Genomic DNA, 8,809 nt, shown 5'->3' with positions numbered 1-8,809 from the left:
TATTTTAAAGAGCAAAATATAAAATGATAGAAAGCAGGGAAACAGATTATACAGAGATGGGAAGGGAATCTGGGGGAAGAGGGAGACCGCAAGGAAGAAGGGAGAAGGGGAATTAAAAAGGGTCAAGATGTAGTATGTGGACGTACCAATGTCCTATGATGAATGTATTCAATATATAATAAAAATTAAAAAAAAAACCCTCAAAATTGACAATAGAAATCATGGAAGATATATCAGTATTCTTTCTGAGCAAGAAAGAACTCTGAGAAGTAGGTTCCACCTCAACTAAGGGACAAAGCAATGCATTTTTGTGTGATTTAGGTCAAAATAAAGTGTTTGAAGCATGAGAATAAAAGAGAAAACAGATGAAGTGGAGCCATAGTTCAAACCCAGGCAGACTGACCATGGAGCCTTCACATACTCTTTTCTTAAACCTGAATCTGACACATCTTTGCATGACCTTTGGTCATTTGCCTCAGTTTCCTCCTCTGTAAAATGGGAGGATAGTATCTGCCTCAGGTGGTGGTTCTGAAGAATTGATACCTGTGAAATGGTTAGATTCAAGACTGGTACACAGCAGTTACTCATTAAAAGGGGCATAACAATGGGTTACAACAACCCATCCCATACTTTTCTACTGTAAATTTGTATTTTAGCATAACATTAGCTGGCTGTGTGTTGCACTTGAGGGATACAGGCAGCAAACCTTGTGTTTACCCACTCCCACTTGGAATGATGAAAGGCAAAGTGTGTGCACAAAGTGTGTGCAAAAATGTCATATTAGGATTTGCACCCACACTATGCTGAAGCTAACAGGTTTTTTGGTATATTTATCTGAGCATCACAGGGGTAAAATATACCCACACTATCTTTCTGCTTTATGAACATGTACTTTACCATCATGGAATGTGGATGTGACTCACAGTAGCTGAACCTAGGGAAAGAAAGAAACCATCTATGCATTCACCACTTAGTAAACCAATAGCAAGGTGTGTACAGAAGCTCTAAAGCAGCAACAGGTGAGTTTTACCCATCAAATGCCCATTGCTAAACTTCTCTGCATTTAGGATTTACTTTTTTTAAAAAGTTTTCTTTTGATTTTTCTGATAGAAGATTTTTCTGTTATCAGTATTTTTCTGATAGTAGTTCAGTTCAGTACAATGGCACATGAAAAACCAGATTTGCAAATTTTGGAAGAGGTCCAAGGTGAATCATCAGATTACTCATGCATGAGCAGTGAAGATGTTTTGACGTTGGCCATGTGAACCAAAGTTCCTGTGATGTGAAATGGGGCAAGAATTGGCCAATAGAGACACAGTGAACACAGATCCCCTTGACTCAGATAATGAAGAAAACAGGAATGTGAGTGTACATTTGACCAGTTGAAATGGTACAAAATTGTCATGCAACCAAATGGAACAACCCCATGTTAGAGGTAGGCCCAAAAATACATTGAGGATTTTGGCAGGGATGAAACCTATTGGACAGAATGCCAGCACTGCCATTCAATGTTGGAAATTATTTGTATCAGATGAAGTGCTCTGCTATAAGATGGTAAATACACGAATGCTGAAATACAAATAAAACACTCCACATGCACTGATAGCCACACTAAAAAATGTGTTTATTATGACACCTCCCTAGCTGAACTGAATGCATTCTTAGGTCTACTGTACTTCACAGAGCTTTCTCATGGTCATGATGGAAATGTAAAAGACTTAAGGAAAAGCTATGGGTGTGGGTTTGAGGTTTGCAGAATAACAATGACACAATTTTCCTTCAAAATTGCCAGAGGTTTGATGACAAAACCACCCACCAAGAAAGAAAAAGAACTGATAATCTGGCTGCTATCCAATCACTGTTTGAGAGATTTGTGGGTAACTGACAAGCAATTCACACACCATCTGAATACATGACTATTGAATATCTTGCAGCATTTCATGGTGGTTGTTGCTTCAGGCAGTGTATTAACAAACAACCTTCAAAATATGGCATAAAAATTTATACCCCTATGTGAAGACTTATGCTTTCAGTTTAGAAATTTATTGTGAAATTCAGCCACCAGGTCCTTATTTGTATAGCAATAAACCAAATAATATTGTGAACAGACTTGTTGCTCCCATCTTACAAAGTAATCAAAATGCAATGGTTGAAAATCGGTTTACCAGTGTCCAGTTGATGTTACATTTGCCATCTGAGCACAAGCTGACCAGTATAAGAACTGTACACAGGAACAAAGCAGAAATTCCAAATGAAATGCTGCAATCTCAAAGCAGAGAACTGCAGAGTACAATCTTTGAAAGGTATAACATTGGCTTCATGTATGGCATAGCAAAACAAACTGGTACTGCTGATGTCAACATTGCACCGATGGTAATATTGATAGGGAAACTTTGACAAAATGGAAGCCTGAGATGGAAACTTTCTATAACAAAATCAAAGGTGAAGTAGATGTTGTTGATGAGCTACGCAGCAACTATGATGCCACTTGAAATATAAATTGTTGTCCAAAGGTTGTGTTTTACTCAATCCTAAACATGCATGGAATAAGGAGTTTGATAGTGTACCAAGAAAATGACAAGTGAAAAAATAACAACACCACAGATAAATTTTCTTAGAGAACTGGGACTGGAACTCATAAGAGATCATTTACAGTAGAGGAAAAACAATATGCTCTTCCCCAGGGAACTATGTAAAATATAGTGGAACACACTGGTGAGCTGACAGGTGAACCAGGCAGGCACAGCATCACAAAGACCTACTACAACAACAGGAAAACCAAAAAGATGTCAACAGAGCCCTGCAAGAAAGGGCAGGAAAATAAAACATACGTGCTTTCAGTGTGATACCTGTGTATGGAATGAGCAGTTGTCATGTGTGAAGACTGCCTTGGATGTGACAGTTGAAGCAAAGCTTATTTCTGTGGTAGACTGTAGGGAGTGGATGAAGCTAGAGATTGATCACACATGTGGTGGAGGGGCAAGGCAGGTCCCAGAACAAAGAACGCCTGAGGCAAATCCACATGGACAAGCTGCTTCAGTCCAGAGAATACCAAGCCCTGAGACTGTCCAAGCAATCCATTGCTAGGCAAAGTGAAGCCACATGACACCAACTTGTCAAATGTATAAATAAACTTCCTGTGGTGGCTGAGCAGTTCCTTTCCTCCCATCTGGAGAGAGAGGGCTCCACCTGACCTCAGCTTTGTCTCTTATCTTTATTTTTTCCATCCTCTCGCTGTCCTTCCTCCTGGGAATTTCAAGAGTCTCTTGGGATGGGGCAATAGACTTTTGTCTGTATTTACATTGTAGTTAACATAGGAATTTATTTTTGATGTTATCTTTTAGGCTTGGTAAGCAAGTAAAGAGCTGATGTGAAAATGTTGGTGTCTGTTCTAAGCACACATTACATATTTGATATTTTATGTAATTGATATCTTATTTTCTTGCTAAGTGCACATTATACAATACAATAGGAAGCTCTGGACAAAACAGGAAGAGAAGAGAGGTGACAAGAATGGCCTGCTACATCGGAAAGGAAAGCTAAGCACATGTGCTGTCAGTGTAAGCAAGATGTGTGCATGGAATATGCAGTTGTCATATGTGAAGATGGCCTTGGGTGTGACAATTGAAACAAAGATTATTTTGTTGTAGACTTTTATTTGTGTTTACACTGTATTCACATAGGAATTTTATTTCTGATGTTTTCTTTTAGGTTTTGTAAGCAAGTACACAGTTGATGTGAAAATGTTGGTTTATTCTAAGCATGCAATACATAGTCAGAATTTAATACTTTTGTACTGATATTTTATGTCCCTGTGTACTACACATTGTATAATATAATAAGAACCTTGTGACGAAACAGCAAGAGCAGCCAGATGCCAAGTATGTTCTATAAAAAGGCCAGGAAAGCAAAACACATGTGCTGTAAGTGTAGCAATACATGCACACGGGACATGTGGTCGTGGCGTGAAGACTGCCTTAGGTGCAATAACTGAAGGAAAGATTATTGTTTTTGTAGAGTTCTATTCATATTTTCATTGTACTTCATATAGGAATTCATTTCTGCTGTCATTTTTTAGACTTTGTACACCAAAAAGCAGTCAATGCTGAAAATTTTGATGCTCTTTTATGAACTCAGTGAATATTAAAATTCAACAATTTGTTTTTGATATTTTTTCCTGTGAAGTATCCATTTCCAATGTAACGAAACTCATAAAATTACAATTAAATAATTCATCAATAGAAATTTTAGAAATAAGAAAGACGGGAATTATATACACCTATGTTTCTGCACCTTCTTATGACAAAATTTAAGTTCTGCCCTTCGGGTTTCTCACCCCATCCGGTGTGACATCCGCTGCTTATTCTGCAAGACAGTCGGGCCGGGAAGCACTTGGGGCCGGGATGCGGAGGAAGGCCGCGCTCCGGCAAGCTCCCCGCGCTCCGAGCCCGGTTCGCACGGCCCGCCACGTCCTCTCAGGACGTCCGGGTCCGGCCTCCTCCCGCCGCTGTAGAGTGCGGGTCGGGACTCGCGCTCACGAGCAGCGGACTGCGGAGGCTGAGCACCGCTCCCGCGAGGCCGAGGCGCAGGCGCGGACGAGGGCGCCCCGGCCTCCGGCGCCCCCTGCCGCCTCCGCTTGGAACGGCAGCAGACACCACACCCGCGTGTGCCAACCGCGGTCCTAAGAGGAACGCGAGTAAATGGAATCAGATTCGTGCTCTTCTTTCCTCGACTCCCTTCTCTAGGTTTTGTTTGCTTCGCCTTTCCGTAAGCCGGGTTTTGCTTAATTATACATTTCTCTTCTCCTTTATATTTGCTTTCTCTGGTTGTTTTGCTCCGGAGCTCTTCCCTTTCGCCGCTCTAGTGCGGGCGGAGCTGGGGACCGCGCAGGCGGGCCGGCCGGCGCGAGGGGCAGGAGGGTCGGGACGCGGCGCTCCGCCCGGACCCAGAGCGCACCCTCTGTGGCGAATGGGACGCTGGCGCACGGCTGAGTGGCACGCAGAACTGCCAATGAGATTCCACTTTGGGAGCCGAGGTCCGTAGCCCTGCCCCGTCCCTCACTCCCTCCCTACCATCCCTCCATCCCTCTCATCCCTCCCTCCGCCCCGCCCAGTCCCTCCCTCCCCCATCCTTCCCTCCCTCCCCGTCCCTCCCTCCTTCCCTCCCCCATCCCTCCCTCCCCCCTTACCTGTCCTTCCCTCCGCCCCTCCTCCATCCCTCTCTCCCTCCCCAGCCCTCCCTCCTCCATCCCTCCCTCCTCCATCCCTCCCTCCTCCATCCCTCCCTCCTCCATCCCTCCCTCCTCCATCCCTCCCTCCTCCATCCCTCCCTCCTCCATCCCTCCCTCCTCCATCCCTCCCTCCTCCATCCCTCCCTCCGCCCCGTCTCTCCCTCCATCCGGGTGCCAGTGAGTCTCTGTCACCCCCAGGCAGGCTCGAGCCCTTTGAAGGCCACTTCTGGGCGCGGGGAAGGACGCGTGGACCACACAGCCCTCTACAGTGGGCTTTCGGGCGCTCTGAGTTCGAGGCTGCCAAGGGCCCTGGCCCGGGCGCTGCCGGCTTCCCTTTCCTTGGTCCCCCGTGCCTCCGGGCAGGGGTGAAATCTCGGGAAGAAGGTAGTGCGGCTGACGCCCTGCCTCCGGAGGCAGCGTCCCTACTAACTCTTTACCACAGCAACGTAGCAGAGGTGGAGACCTTCGTCTCATAGTGGCTCTGTCCGGAATTTTTCCGGTGGAAATTTTGGGAGATCCAATTTCCTAAGTCGTGTAAGACTTTCTGACTTGTAAACGTGTGGCTCCCACGCACGAGTTCTTGTCACCACGGGTCTTACCCTGTCACTGCAGATAATTGTGCGCTGGTCAGACTCTGGCCAGGGAGACTACTTCTTGTCCAACTTAAAGAGACCATCGACTGTTGTAAAAATGTGTGCCAGCACTGGGAAAAGAACTGGAGTCTGTTCTCTTTAAAGATGGAGCCAGTGTGGAGAGCGCAAGCTGTGTGCTCCATGGAGCTTCCCTGTGTGTGGACCTGATGTCTACGAGAATGGCGTTCCTGCATCGTGATCAGGTTGCTGGAGCTACGTGTAGGCAAGTGTGCGAGGGAAGCAGAATCTGGGGACTGGTTTCTGAACAGGTGAAGCAGAGAGAGAGGAAAGCCCGCGGGTCAAAGGCCCGAGGGAGCCAGGACTAATAGTGTGCGCGAGCCTGGGGGACCCAGCTGGACTGCAGGTTTGGAGAGGTTTCCGAGGTCAGGTGGGGTAGAGTATTACGTGTTTGGAGGGGATGAAATGTTTTACACACTTACGGTGGCATCTTGCAGCCCAGAGAAGGGTAATGCTACTAAGAAGTGCCCCTGAGAATCAGAGCCAAAATCTAGCGATTCTCCTTTCAGAGGAAATTTTCCTAGCTTTAGCACTGGAAGTCCTCAATCCCAGGAAACCCCGTGGTTCCCGTTTTAGTGCTGAAAGTTCCTCAGTTATGGTTTAAGCGCTGAAAGTTTTGCTTTCCGGGAAACATCCCAGTTTTGGATTTAGCACTGAAAGTCCCCTAACGCCTCAGTCCTGGGTGAATCTGCACAGTGAATCAACCTGCCTTTCTGTTGGAATAGGCCCCAAGTCAGAAGGCGTACAAGGCTGTGTGGCCTCAGCATGGACCCTCAAAAGGCCAGAGCTGTGAAGGAAATCTTACTGTAGGGGATGCCTAGACCTTAAAGCTACTGAGGAAAAAATAGAGGAGTATGGGATATGGTGTTTATTTTATTTTATATTTTGTCTTTTTGAGACAAGGTCTCGCTGTGCAGTTTAGGCTGGCTTTGACCTCACTTTGTAGCCCAGGCTGGACTAGAACTTGCAAGGATCCTCCCGCCTCAGCCTCCCAAGTGCTGGGATTACAGGTGTGTGCCACCATGCCTGGCAGATACGGCTTTTAAAAACTGACTATCTAAATTTTAAAAAATTGATTACAGGAGGACACATCGCCATTCATCCCCATCACAATACTCCCTCTTCCTGTGAACACACTTCTCTCATTCTTGCCACTTTCTGCAGCAGTTCTGGACGTCCCTTTCATGAGTGTCTTTAGTTGTGCTATTGTTGCTGCCTCGATGTCTCGAATCAAATTAAAATGTTTGCCTTTCATGGTCGTCTTCACTTTGGGGAAGAGCCGGAAGTTGCATGGTGCAGATCTGCTGTGTGAGGGGGATGAGGACACACTGTATGTTTTTAACAAGCCGGTGTCTCTGTTGGATGGTACTTGGTGGCATCTTCCATCATATTTTTGATCTTGCCTTATAAAGACAGTCACAAAAGAGGATTCCAGAACCATTCTAGAAAGTAGCAAGTGCGCTAACTATGTTTGGAGCGAGGGGAGTATTTGGAGGAGGATTGAAGGCAATGTGTCTTTTACTGTAGTAAAAGTTTTAAATTTAAATAGTCATTATATATTTTGGTCATGTCTCATACTTCGGTGATTTGGCGAGGTGAGTTCCTCTTCAGGGTGTAGTTTATGCTCACCACCACCAACCTGCTTTTTTCCTTCTAGAATTCTCAGTGGGCTTCCTTCCTGCCTTTTCTGGCCTTTGAGGGACCTTATTTCCAGTGAGTTCCCTTTAGCACCTGACCTAGAGGCGACATCAGCCCGGAGCTTTCCCTGTGTCCAGTTCAAGGCCGCTGACTTTTCAGTGGATCCAAAGTCTCACAAAAGACAAAGTGCTGTTTCATCACCTTTAGGGAAGAGGAACCCAGGAGAAACGTTCTGGAGAAATTCAGTGCCATCGGTGGGAGCAAGGTAAGGAGAGCGAGCCTTGGGGTTAAGGGGGCCCGGTGGGGCAATCAACCGTCCCAAGTTTAGCACTGCAAACACTGGGAAGCCCTTCTTGAGAACTGAAAGGTCTTTTTTTTTGGCAGTGAGTACAGAAGAATGGAGGAAAAGCACAAGACCCACACAGTCTTGGAGGGTGGAGCAGCACTGTCTGTTGTCAAGTGCGGATCAGAAATTGTCCACTTTCTGTCGTGGCTGCTGCCTGTTTTCCCCGGATGTCGGCAGCCATGATTTGCAGTTCAGGATCGTGTTTATCTGTCCCTTGTTGCATAACTCAGTGATGTGACTGAAATGTATTGTAATTATTAATATTGATGGTCTTGATGGTCCATCTTGGACTTGGCTTGTGGATTAATTTTTGTGATTTTTTTTTGGCATCACTGGAGATTAAATGCAGGGCCTTTGCACAGAGCTAGATCCCCAGATTTTGTTTTTGAGACAAGATCTCATTAAGTTATTAAATTGTCCACACTGGGTTCAAACTTGTGATCCTCCTGCCTCCACCTCCCATGTACTGTGACTTCTTGACATTGTGAATATGGTGATCATGTTTTACTTATTTTTCTGTGTGACCGTATTTTTTAGAACGTCAGATAATGAAGACGAGGTCAGCTTATTATTATACCAATGCAAACATGACCCCATCATTGAGAAACAAGGCTAAAAGACTGTGTTATCATAATCACAATGGAAAGATACATCCAACTTGATTAGAGAGGTAAATAGGCAAAACAGAACATGCCCCACAATATACAGAAAGAAATTTGCGTTTGGACATTGGGGGAGAGCGGATGTAGAAACACACACGGAGACTGACTCTCACAAGGAAGGCTGCGACAGTTAAATACGTCTAAGTCAATCAAAAGATTTTTGCTTTCCAAAAAAAATCCGCATTCAGTCAAAAATAGTCACTGAATTGGCAAGGGTGGTCCACAGCAACAAGCATTATCCTATTGGTCACTGAACTGGCATGGGCGGTCCACAGCAACAAGC

This window comes from Chinchilla lanigera, unplaced genomic scaffold (assembly GCF_000276665.1).
Source record: "Chinchilla lanigera isolate Chin_1 unplaced genomic scaffold, ChiLan1.0 scaffold00010, whole genome shotgun sequence".
Taxonomy (NCBI): domain Eukaryota; kingdom Metazoa; phylum Chordata; class Mammalia; order Rodentia; family Chinchillidae; genus Chinchilla; species Chinchilla lanigera.
This window is presented reverse-complemented; position numbering follows the sequence as displayed.